The sequence below is a fragment of the Corvus cornix genome, chromosome 23, assembly GCF_000738735.6.
Source record: "Corvus cornix cornix isolate S_Up_H32 chromosome 23, ASM73873v5, whole genome shotgun sequence".
Taxonomy (NCBI): domain Eukaryota; kingdom Metazoa; phylum Chordata; class Aves; order Passeriformes; family Corvidae; genus Corvus; species Corvus cornix.
This window is the reverse complement of record NC_046352.1, coordinates 2,764,160-2,776,902: the sequence shown is the minus strand read 5'-3', so window position 1 is coordinate 2,776,902 and position 12,743 is coordinate 2,764,160.

Genomic DNA, 12,743 nt, shown 5'->3' with positions numbered 1-12,743 from the left:
TGAGAGGACATCAAAACCCCACCACAATGTCTGGGTCTGGCAAACTTCCCTTACCCTGGACCTCACAGCACCCAGGATCCTCCCATCTTTCCTCCAGCTCCAGGAACACCAGTGGCCGTGCCGAGGCCCAGGGCTGCAGGGATTCAGGGCAGACCCATCAGGAGCCCAAGTTTCTTGGCAGAGACAGTTCCACTTCCCAGCAGCTCCCCATGAGATCCCTGCCTTGGAGGCAGCTCCCTGGTGCTCCAGGCCGTCCTGAAATTCAGCCTCCTGCTTAATTTCCCATAGGAGCACCCTCCCTCTGATGTCTCTCCCCATTGCGAGGGTCAACACAGGGAGGAAATAACTCACCCCAGCTGAATTTTGTGCCATTTAACACCAGGGTAATTACCACCAGTGGGAACCTACCGCTCGGATGGAGGGATTTGTGCCACCAAAGCACAGACTCAAGTCAGGGGGGAAAAAACCCAAGTGTGGCTCATGGGCAGATGGCCGAGATGTCCCGTCGAAGGGCGATCCACTGCGCAGCCCTGTCCCAGGAGGGCAGTGTGGGCAGGAGGCTGGCACATGGGACTGGGGCAGCCGGCCAGAGCCAGCGGGGATGGCCACGTGCAGAGGATGGGAGAGGCCTCCCAGCCCACTCCTCTCCCCCGGGAGTGATCCTGTGGGGCTCGGCACAGGCAGCACAGCCCAGGGTCCCTGTTCCCATGTTATGCCTTGCCCAGGGACCAGCCAGGCTCCCTGAGGGCAACCTCGGGATGGAGAAGCGGTGGTGGGGACGTGCCGTGGTGAAGGATCCATGTCCCCGCTCACCAAGGCGACACGGGCATCGCCGGAACCGCCGGCGAGGCAGCGCCGCAGCTCCCCCGCACCTGCGGAGCGCTGGCAGCGTAGCCCGTCAGCACGAGCCCGCCGGGCTTTTGTGCTCAGCAGGTGCAGGAATTCAACAACAGCTCTCAACTGATCCAAATATTGCTGCCGCGGCGGCAAGAAGGAGTCAAAATATCTGCGCAGGCTCCCAGCCCAGCTCTGCCTCCACGGGCTGAGCTATCATCTCCTGCTCGGGAGGGAGGATGGAGCTGCCTCCTTGCCCTGGGATCAAGCAGCAGGATGGAAGGACGGACAGACAGATACAGAAGACGCCTCTCCCCTCCCGGGAGAGCTGCTGCGAGGAGCAGGAGCAGCAGCGTGGCTCTCACAAGGCTCCCTAATTGCTGCGTCTTAACCTGAACAGAAGGATGCTGCAGCTGGCTGGCTTCGAGGCTGGATGGCTCCATCCTGCACCACTCCCCACCCTCAGATCCCACTCCTCCTGAGCAGCAGACAGGGCCCTGGGAACACATCTGCCCCAAGCCGCCACCACCTTCCCTCGAGGGAGAGCAGCTGTGGGTCCCCAAGGGCTGTGGGAGCGGGCCGCGATGGCATTTTGGCCGAGGGACACTGGGAGGGCCAGGGCTGTGTGAGAGGGGGTTGTGTCCCTGAGCAGCCCCAGAAAGGTGACCGTGGGACGTTCCCTGCAGCATGTGGGGATCAGACCACGGAGACTAGAACTCTTGTTATCATATTTGGGCAGGGTGCTGCGGGCAGCACGTCTCGGAGACTGGCTGCAGGAAATGAGCAAATTACTTATTCTCCGGAGTATCTCAGCTAATTAACAGGCATCGTTAACACCACCCATGGAGGTTTGTGTGCCTTACGGTCCCTCAAAGGCTCTGTCTTTAGTTTGACTGTAGCAGGAGGACAGACGGTATCGAGCCAGGCTGAGCCCGCGCCAGCCGCTGGAGCCGCCTGTCTGGATGGGGAGGCAGGAGCAGAGGTGGCTGTGCTGTGTGAGGGGCAGCCCCAGGCCGAGCCCCACATGGAGCTGTGGATGGAGACCCACAGTTCAGGGCCCTCCTGCCCTGCCAGTCCCAGCACCGCTAATGAGCTGCTGCGGGGCGCGGGGAGGCCGCGCTCTGATGTCTCCATCCATATGAAGTGTTTCTCCATTAGAAAGCGGCTCTGGCTGGGTTTTTCAGCCGTTGCGATTCACAGCGAGGGAGGACACGCTGCCATCAGCAGATCCGTGTTTTCTTCTCCGACACCAAATATAGGGGGCAGTGGGAAGGAGAAGGTGCTGCCGGCAGCGATGCAGGCAGCAGGGCCTGCAGAGTGACAAGAGCACAGCGCCTGGGCCAGGCACCGCGGGTCAGCCTCAGCTCAGGTGCTCAGGGGCCGGATTCAGCCCTGGGTGAGGCCCTGTGAAGCACCAGAATCCTGGCTCTCCTCGTGACCCCACCACCAGCAGAACACTGGGGCTACCTCACAGGAACCAGCTAAGGAGGCTGGGAAATGTCCCTGCGGGCTCATCTGTGGGGACAGGGACAGGCAGAGTGTCAAGATCCCCTCTGCTCCCCATGGTAGCCCTTCATCATTTCAGCACCCACCCCATAGCGTCGGCATCTCGCAGGGTCGCAGTCCTCTGGGATGCAGCGGCAGCGGTGGCCGGAGGAGGGCTGTGTCTGGCTACGCGGGCTGAGCAGGTACGGCGGCTGGCCCTCGGGGCCGTGCGGGATGTAGTCGGCGGGATGCCTGGCCGTGCCGGGGCTCTGTGCCGGGCAGTAGGGATGCTCCAGGGAACACGGCTCGCTGGGGAAGGTGCTGCTGGCGCTGGCGGAGGGCGGCTCGCTCAAGGGCCCGCCCGGGCACTCGTGGGCGGTCGCCATGCATTCGTCGCAGGAGTCGTAGGGCTGCTGCGCGTGATGCATCCTCCAGCTGCTTCTCGAACTGGTCCAGCAGCGTGGGGGCAGGCGGTTGATCTTGCTAGCAGGGGGGCTCGGCGCCGCCGGCCCGGGGGTACTGCAGCGTGTGGAAGCCGTCGTGGTGCAGCGGGGCGAAGAGCTTCTGGACGGAGTGGACGAGGTGGCGGATGCGGCTGGGACTCTCGCTGCGGCCGTCCATCTTGGCGCCGTTGTAGTCCCGCTTGGCCGGCGCCTCCAGGGAGTGGGACTTGCGGGACTGGTGGTGGTGGTGGTGATGGTGGTGGTGGTGGTGGTGGTAGCCGTCCCCGCGCATCTTGGACCGGTGCCGGGAGTCCACCTTACGGTCCTTGCTCTTGCTGCGCTTGCCATGGCCGGACACCATGTAACTGCTGTCGCTGTCCAGGTTGTCGTCGGAGCTCCACCAGCCCAATCTGAAGGCACTTTCGGGAGCGTCCACGCAGTACTGGGTGCCCTGGTCGGCGGCGTGCCGGCCGGCACAGGCCAGGCATTTTCCTTCCCCGCCGCCCTTTAGACTCTTCAAGGTCAAGTCGACGGTCATGGTGTGCCAGGCACTCCTCTTGAGCGTCTGACCATCCAGAGACATGGACATCTGAAGCATCAAGGTCTTCTCGGTGCCGCCGGTGCTGGGGTAGGCTTCACGGGCCTGGCTTCGCCCTGCCCAGCCCCTCACCTGCAGGTACTGGTACGCTCGGTCTTTGGCCTTTGCTTCGCTGCTGGATGGAGGGTCCCAGCCCTGGCTCGCCCCATGGCATGGTCAGCCCCAGTCCCCAGCACAGGAATGGGCACTGGCGACACGGAGCAGATCTGGAGCATCCCCACAGCACCCTAGACCCCAAATCCAGCACAGGGCAGAAGGCAGCAGATGGGCTTCAAGGGGACAGCAGGGACCGCAGCGAGAAGGGAGCAGACACAGGGCTGCTGGTGGCCCTGAGCTGACAGAGCTGGTCTGAAGGGAGCCTGGTGATGAGGCAGGCAGTGGCACCCAGCCAGGCACACAGGCAGGATAAAACTTCCCCCGGGAAAGGGAGAGAAGAGTTAATTAGCTTTTAATTGGAAGGGGGTGACCTAGGCAGAGACTGGCCCTGGCCACCCCCACCCCGGCCAGCACGGCATTGCTGCTCCCTGTCTCCCCCCAGGGCCCACAGTGAGGGTGGTGGGGCCGGAACCCTGCCCCGATCCCCCGCTGCCACACGTGCCACTGACGCCAGCACCACGGGGTCCTTACAGGGCAGTGGCAGGGGGATGGTGTGGGCCAAATCCCACCCATGCCAGTACAGCACCCGCCTGACGTATCGGGCACCAGTCCCGCTCCCACAGTGTGGGGTGGCGCAGCAGGTCCCACCTCACAGCCCCCCCGGCAGGAGCGTCTCCCTTTGGAAAGCCCCAAAATCCAGGAGAGCAGTTCCCTCCTAACAGGCACAGCTCCCATCGGCTCCCCTGCCCTCCCCACGCACCCCAGAGCTGCAGGGACAGACCCTGGGGCTCTGACTGGGATGCAGAGCTGAGCCATGTGCCAGCCGAAGCCCATCCCAAGTCCAGCATGTGTGCCCCTGCGGCACCTGGAGCAGGAAGCAAGAGTGGGAGGATGCGGTGGCCGGGGTCCCACAGGTGCGCATCCGTCGGCACGGGATCTCCCCGTCCTTGCCCGCCGGGTACCCGCTCCACTCGTTGGAGCTGATGTCCGAGTCGGCGCTGTCCTCGTCGCCCATGGCCTTGATGTAGCTGCCGCGGTCGGCGCTGGAGGAGCGGCGGTAGCTGTCTCGCCGCGTGGCCGCCCTGGGCAATACTTCTGCTGCCTGCAGTGCTGGGACGGGGCCGGGAGGCAACAACCCTTACTTGGTCCTGGCCTCACTGCCGTGAGCAGGGACACGCCACTTGTCCTCCCAGGGAGCCCCAGCCCATGGCCCCGCAGGGACAGTGCTATGAGTGGGGATGGTGCCGTGAGTGGGGACAACGCCATGAGCAGGAAGCCCTGACACAGAGCAGGGACAGGGCTCGGTGCTGCTGCACTGGGGAGCACAGCTTTGAGTCTGCATGTGGCTGCAGCAGCAGATCCCCCAAAGCCCAGCACAGCCAGGTCCCCCCCAGTCCGCTGGGACTGGAGCACGTTCCAGTCATTCCCCTTTGAACATGCCTCTTCTCCCCATGCGCGATGCTCCCGCCGGACACCGCTGCTGTCCCCACTCCTCACTGCCCCCAAAACTGTCACATAGAAGGGATAGCACCAAAAGCAACACATTCCAGCAGAGCATTCGGAAACGCAGCCGCAAGTTACAGATATATGAATCAGAATAGTGCCTACTTGCAAACCTAATGAGAGACAGTGGGAGAAGGAACGCCCGTAGCTCTGTCCCGCGGAGCATTCGCGGTGGCGTGCAGCAGCTGGGACACATCCTTGCCCCAACCTGCCCCGTGGCACCTGTGCCATGGAACGTACCTGGCCGGTGGTCTGGGGAGAGCGGTGGGTGAGGCTGAGCCAGGGCAAGGGATGCTCAGAGCGACATCCACCCACCTCGCCGAAAACCGACTCGCAGACAGCCTCAAACTGGTGGTTGAGCTCGTCGTTGATGCTGTGGCTCCGCATGCGGAAGCAGCCGGGCAGGTCCAGCGCCTCCACGGCCTGCGACTCTGGAGAAGAGCGAGAGGCAGTCGTCGTCCTGGAGCAGCCCGCCTGGATGGCCCGCAGGTAACTCACAAGTGCTGGGCTTCAGGATGCTGCTGGTGATGGGCGGCCCAGGAGGGGCCGACAGTGAGCAGGCAGGGAGATGTGGGGGTCCCTCATGCGGCCAAGCCCTCACCACCCCCCATAGGGCACTATAGGGGTCAAGGGACAGGAGGAGGGCAGCAGCAGCCCTTGGCAGGTGCCCAGGGGACACAGAGCAGCCCCCTGACTGGGACTGAGCCACCAGCAGGACGCTCACACCCTGTGCTCAGCAAGGGGCAGAGATGGGGACAGAAGTGGAGGGAAGGAAGGAATGGCAAATGGTGCTGGGCCAGTTTTGGGGGTTCGAAAACACCCCAGACCCACACTGGCCACATTGCTGCAGCACCCCCCACAGGGTTTGCCCCTAAGCTGGGTTAGATCCGGACTGGAGCTCAGAGGGGCTGTTTCGCCACCAACAGGGGCCCCGGGGAATGCTGCCATCTCCTCCCACAGCACGGGGCTCATGGTGTTGTGGGAGAGGCGCAGGATGAAAAGGCACGTGAAAACACAGACACTTGCTCATTTCCGAGAGGTTTGGCTTTGGTTCCTGGAGGGATGGGAGGTGGAGCTTTTCTGTAACTGAAGGCCCTCGCTGGGCAGGTAACTCTCGTGGGTGGATTCAGTGCTGCTCTGCGCCGTGACGGAGAGGCTCTCGGCCGAGTTGCAGCGGGCCGTGGCATCTTTGGACCAGGCGGGGCTGCGGGCGACGGCGCGGGGCTGGACCGGGGGCAGGTCGAGAGCCACGGCCGTCACCTTGGAGCTCTCCAAGCTCCGCAGCTCCTCCCGGCCGGGGATGGCCTTGATGATGAGTGTGGAGGGCTTGGGAGAGGGAGAAGCGGAGCCCACCTGGACGCCGATGGACGGACGCCACTTCCGCTGCCGAGCCAAGGGCAGCCCAAGATGCAGCGTGGAGGCTCAGCATCGCCCACACCACTCAGGCAGCCCACCTCTCCGTATCCGAGTCAGAGACGGCCTCAACCTGCCAAGGGGCAGAGGGAGCGCGCTGATGGTACCTTTTGTCTTCCTCCACCTGCACCCCAATGGAGTGAAATTCCCTCTGGCTCCGGGCTGGGAACCCAATGCATCAGTGCAGCGAGTGTGGCAGGTCTCAGCCCAGTCCAGCCATGCCAGAGGAGAGAGGGAAAAGATGCTGTGTGGTAGTGGTGGTGTGCAGAGCTCAGGAAGCCCTGCCCCAGGTGGGGGCAGCTGGCTTGGGATGTGTATGGTGCTGAGCTCTGGGGTTTCAGGGGCAGGAAGAGGGCAGCCTCTTCCCTGGGCAGCAGAGAGGGCAAAGGGAAGGCCAGATCATCTGCACCTGGCGTGGGCTCAAAGCTAAGGGCTGAGCCCAGCAGAGGAGACCCAGCACAACCTGGCATTCCCATCCCAGCCAAAATGTCATGGTTAGCTGCAGAAGTGCCCAAAGGTTCCGGGGCTGCATGGGCACAATGCCGGAGCTCCCCTCCTGCAGGCCATGAAGGTTCTGGCACCTGCTCTTAGCTTGTTTCCATGGCTACCAGCACTGGACCGAGGATAGAGAGGAGCATGCAAGCATTCAGGGCCACAGGGACAACCCTGAGCAGCTGCAATCTGCCAGTCCCTCATCTCCTGGGGCAGGGTGAGGGATGCCCACAGTCAAGATGATGCTGGGATGCCGGGGTGGATCCCGGGCGTGGGACCCTCGCAGCCAGCAGGGATGGTCCTGACTCCCTCCCCCGTCAGGTACCGCACACGCCCGCCGTCACGCTGTTGGAGCGCTTGAAGCGCGCTCGCCTGCGGAGAGAGGGAGAGGCTTTGTCCTCGGTGGCCACGGCCAGGCCGGTGAAGCCCTCGAGCTCCAGGTCCGCCTGGTACTGCCGGCCCGACTCGGGCTCCGAGGAGTGCCGCTGGAAGGGCCGCCCAAACTGCAGCAGCTGGTAATCCTCGCGGTACGCCCACTGCCCCTGCGTGTGCACCGTCTTGTACACAGCGCTGCGGGAGCCCCGCTCTATCCAGGCGTCCCGCCGGGGCACCTCCACCGTGTCGTACTGGCAGTTTGATGAACCACTCCCCATCGCGGTGGCACGGGGAGGCGCGGCCGGAGTCGGGAGCCTCCGCCTCCCTCTCCATCTGCTGGCACCAGCCCTCCATCTTCTCCACCTCTGCCTGCACCAGCCCCTCTTTTCACTGCAACACCCCACCCGACTCACTCTCCTCGGGCAGGTCATAGTTGCTCCAGAGTGGGAGCATTGCAGGACAGTGACTGTGCCCCCCCCAGCTCTCCAGGATCCCCAGCCCGGTGTTTCTTGCCCTCACCCAGCCTCTTCAGCCGTGTCAGGGAAGACGAGCAGCTCAGACCCCTCCAACACATCGTGTCTCTCCTCTCCTTCAGACCCCTCTAGCCGCTGGGCACTGCCCACCGCGCTCCGGATCTTCTCCAGGACTGGGGGAGAGCAGACAGTCACACTCACCATGTTCTGCTGGCAGAGGCGGTAGAACTGCTGCACCTTCTGGGACATGAGGATCACTGGCTGAGGGTGTGAGACACCCCTGCCCCACCACAGCTGACCCCAGCATCGCTGCCCATCCCACCCCCCGGTGCTGGGGGGCTCTGTGTCCAGCTCTCCTCCATGGTGGTACAAAGAGAAGGACAGAGTGTCATCCTCGTCCATCGGTGGGACATTGGCTCTGCTGGCCATGGGGCCAGAAGCCAGCCAGGTCTTGGAAGGTGGGCACAGGGAATGCGTTGGGATCCTGTGGGGGCAGCTGCTGGAGCTCCCCGAACTTCATGCTGACATCCTCAATGGAGAGCTGCAGGAGGTCCTGCCAGTGGCAGAGCCCTGCCCTTACCTTGGGCTCCATGATCTTCCACCCGTTGGCCTTGGGTGGTTTGGGTGCAGATGTGCTTGGGGACGAGGAGGGAGGGAGAGGTGACAGGGACGAGATTTTTTCCCAGCTCTGTTTTTCAAGGATTCGCTAAAACAGCCACCAGTGAGAGCCCAGCTGCCCGGCCCTTGCAGGCCACTGGGACGTATCAGTGGGAGAACAGCCCTTCTCTAACCTCCCCTCCCACAGGCTGCAAGGCAGGACTGCACATCCCTTCATCTGTCCCATGCCAGGACCCCCTCGCAGCAGCTGCTGCTGTGGGTGCCAAAGCCAAAGTCACGGTGAGAGGCTCCACAGACTCCTGCACAGACAACAGAGGCTTCAGGCTGGGACCTCCTGGGAATGGGCATCCCAGCGGCACCGGGTGCACCTTGGAGCGCGGCGGCTTCTTTGGTATCGGGGGAGGCACCTTCTTCTCCAGGAGCCGCTTGCGGGCCTCCTGCCGCTGCCGGTCCACCGAGTCCAGGGAGCGCTCCTTGATGCTGTCCGCGCTCTCGGTGGCCGAGCTCTGGCGGAAGGAGGCCGCTCGCTTGGCTGCCGGGTAGAAAAGCGGAGGCTGCGGTCACAGCCGGGTCTGCGCCTCGGGGATGTAGATCTCCTGCCCAGGGTTGTCCCCGCGGCCCCCCATCACAGTGAGCTACGGCCGCGCCGTCCAGTCCCGTCGATCCACGAAAGGGCTAAGATAGAAAAGAGAGAAGCTGTGAGTGCGGGCCAAGAGAGGGCATGCGGGCGGGGGGGCAAGGGGGATGGGGCAGAACCGGGCTTTGCGGTTCACCCGGGGACACAGCCCCAGGGAGGGCAGAGGGAGGGAGAGCCCCGGACCCCAGGAGAGGCTGGCGGTTGGGATGCAGGGGCGGGTGTGCAGAAGGGCTGGGGAGTAGGAAGGGGACAGAAAGCTGCCCGCAGGCCCCCTCCCCTCCAGCCTGGCTGGGCCAGGTGCTGAAGTCACCTCTCTTTGTGGGCCCCTTCCTTGCCACACACCCAGGGGATTGCACTGAGTACAGAGAGGCGGGGGCCTCACGTCCCAAAGCCTCGTTGCCAGCAGGGCAGGGCTGGGGGGCTGTGGCTGGGCAAGGGCGGGTCCCCACGCACCTGAGCCGCAGGCGGCGGAGCAGCGAGGGGACCCCTTTGTCCCTGCTGTAGTTTCTGGTTTATTCCTTGGGTTATATTTATATATGTATATAGGGGAGGGAGCCCTGACCGGGGGTCTTTGCTGCTCTGGCCCGTCCCACCAGGCAGGACACAGCGCTTGGTCACGAGCAGGAAGGGGAGAAGCGCGTGACGATGCTCCGTGCGAGGGAACGGGGCGGCTCGCCGTGGCTGGCAGGAGGGAAGGGACAGACAGATGAGGGATGGACTGAGGGGAAGGAGGGGACTGAGGGGACATTATTCCCTGTCCCTGGCTAGTGCCACATTGCAGAGGTGCTCCCAGACTCCATTGTTAGTGTAGGTGGGAACGGGCTCACTAGAGAAGCATCTCCCACCTGCAGCAATGCACAGGGCAGCTGCTGGCCATGTCCACACTCCCATCCCACCCCACTGGTGCCAAGGTGTGGTCCCCACCCCCATCAGGGGAAGGTGTGACCCCCTGAGGGGGTTCTCTAGCAGCCCCACACTCAGTGTTCCTTGGCCCTGAGAGGCATCAGGTACATGACACCCTATCCTGGGGTGTCCCATCTCCACCCTGTTCCTGGCTCTGTGCACAGTGATGGGGGAGCTGGGAACAGCCACATCCCAGCAGGGATGAGGCAGATGCAGCCTCCTGCCCCACCACACTGCTCTGCCCTGGAGGGGACTCCCCCTCTGCCACCAAAAGGGACACTGAGGGGACAGGATGCTTGGAGAACGGGGATAAGGAGCTGGTGATGCTGCGTGGGGCTGCTGGCGTGCAGGGTGAGGGACAGAAGTGGGGTCCTCCGAGGTTTGGCCCCAGATTTTGGGAGCTGCCTGGCACCCACTGGCCCTGCCCTGGGGGGTGGGACTCCAGCGAGCGTCCCCCAGCTGCCTCTGATCCCACCGCCTGCCTGAGGGCCTGGGCTGTCTGAGTGGGCGCTGCCGTCACGGAGGTGTTTAGCACCAACGGACCCCCAGGAGCGAGCTTCCCAGGCACATCCCTAAATCCGGGGTGCAGGGGAGTGGGGTGGGGAAGGGCCTTGGGAAAAGGGAGCCACGTGTCACGGTCACTGCACGGCGCTGGCCAGGGTGGGGGGCGGGGACCTGGCCGCTGGCCCGGAGTAACCAAAGTCATCTTTATTAATTGCGGCGGTTCGTTACAATACAAAAGGACGGGAGACAGGTGAAAGGCGAGCCCGGTGCCGGCCATGTCCCCGCAGGGAAGTCCCACCCTACGGTCACCAATTCCCCACCCCTCAGACACCCATTTCCCACCCCACGGACAGGGAGACCTGTGGGAGGTCTCCATGGGGAGATCCATGAGGAGACACCCACAGGAGGAGAGCCATGGGGAAAGTCTCACAGGCAGAGACCCCACTGGAAGAGACCCATGGGGAGACCTGTGGGAGGTCACGGGGGGAAGCCATGGGGAGAGATCCTCTGAGAGACACCCCGTCACAGAGAGACATCCACGGGGGTGTCACAGGGAGTGTCATGGTGGGAGACTCACGTGCGGGGGTGTCCCGGGGAGGGAGAGCCACAGGGAGACGTCCATGGCAGGAGTCACGAGGAGGGTCACAGAGAGACACCCACGGGGGTGTCGTGGAGAGACACAAGGGGGGATGACGGAGGGGAGTCGTGTGGGAGACAAGAGCGTTGTCACGGGGGGAGTCGGGGAACAGGAGGGGAGTCATCAGGGGAGACGGGGGGAACACGGGAAGACACAAGGAGGAGGGGGTGTAATGGGGGAACACGAGGGTGGGGACACGAAGGGGGGCATGGAGGGGACACGGGGGACACGGAGGGGAGTAATGGGGGGACACGGGGGGGACATGGGAGGATGGGGACACGGAGGGACGGGGGCACACGGAGGGGAGTAATGGGGGGACACGGGGGGCACATGGGGGACGGTGGGACGGGGGGGACAGGGGGACACGGAGGGGGAGTAATGGGGGACACGGGGGGGACATGAGGGGAGTAATGGGGGACACGAAGGGGACACGGGGGACAGGGGGGACACGGAGGGACATGGGTGGGGGAACACGGAGGGGAGTAATGGGGGACACGAAGGGGACACGGGGGGGACACGGAGGGACATGGGGGGACACGGGGGGGACATGGGGGGGGACACGGAGGGGGAGTAATGGGGGACAGCGGGAACCGCAGCGCTGGAGGAGCGGCACCCGGCCGGGGACACGGGGGGAGACGGGAGGTCACGGAGACGGCGCTGCCGTGAGGGCGAGGCGGGGCGGCGCTGCCCCCTGGCGGACAGCTCACCCGGGCCCGGCCCCGGCCCCGGCCCGCTCACCCGGGCCCGGCCCCGCCCGTTCCGGGGGAATGGGGACCCGCGTGGGCCACGCCGGGACCCCCGCCCGGGTCCGCAGGGACCCCGCGGTGGAACGCGGCGGTCACCGGCCGGGCCCGCCCGCACCGGCGCCTCAGCGCTGGCCGCAGTGACGTACGGGGCCTTGGAGCGCACGGCCGCCCACAGCACGGACCACATGCCTGCCGGGCCGCGCAGGAACCACTCCAGCTGGGAGCCCACCAGCCCCACCACGAAGGCCACCGGGAAGTTGCGGTCCTCCCGCTGCTCCGAGATGCTCTTCTCCTCCTGGGCCGTGGGCGGGGGGTCTTCCAGCTTGTCCTTCAGGCTCACCACCTTGGTCAGGTCCTCGCCCGCGATCTCCTGCAGCATCACCCTTTATTAACTCTTTTCGGGGCGGTTCCTGTTGAGCACGGCCCGAGGGGCGAACAAGCAGTGCAGGTGTCAGGGGAGTCCCCAGCAGCCGCTCCAGGGCACTGCCTTTGCCCAACTGACCCTCCGAAGGGCCCGGGAGGGTGAGGAGCAGCAGGTACAGGAGGGAGACTGGTGGCCCCTGAGCCAGGGCCGGTGAGAGCTGAGGAGTTTCAGACTCGCTTCATCTCCACACAGGGCTTAGAAGAAATCAAACCTGAGGAGACACAGATGGAACCAGGCCGAGAGTGTTTTGTGGTTCAGGAGCCACAGGGGATCTGGAAGCAGGTCAGCAGTTCTTCCTGTCACTGGGGAGGGGTCCCCAGAGAGCTCCATGGCTGCTGGAATGGCATTGTGGCGTGGGGCTGTGCGATGGGGCAGGAGCAAGACTTTCACCTCCCCCTGTCACCGTTGCTGGGAGGGATGATGCATATTGTGCAGAGGGCAGAGATCTCCCCGTTCCCGACACATCGCCACGTTCAGAGCACCACAGACAGGGCTGGGGCTGTGCTGATGCAGATGACACAGAGGCCCGAGGACTGACAGAAGTTGGCATTTGTCCCACTGC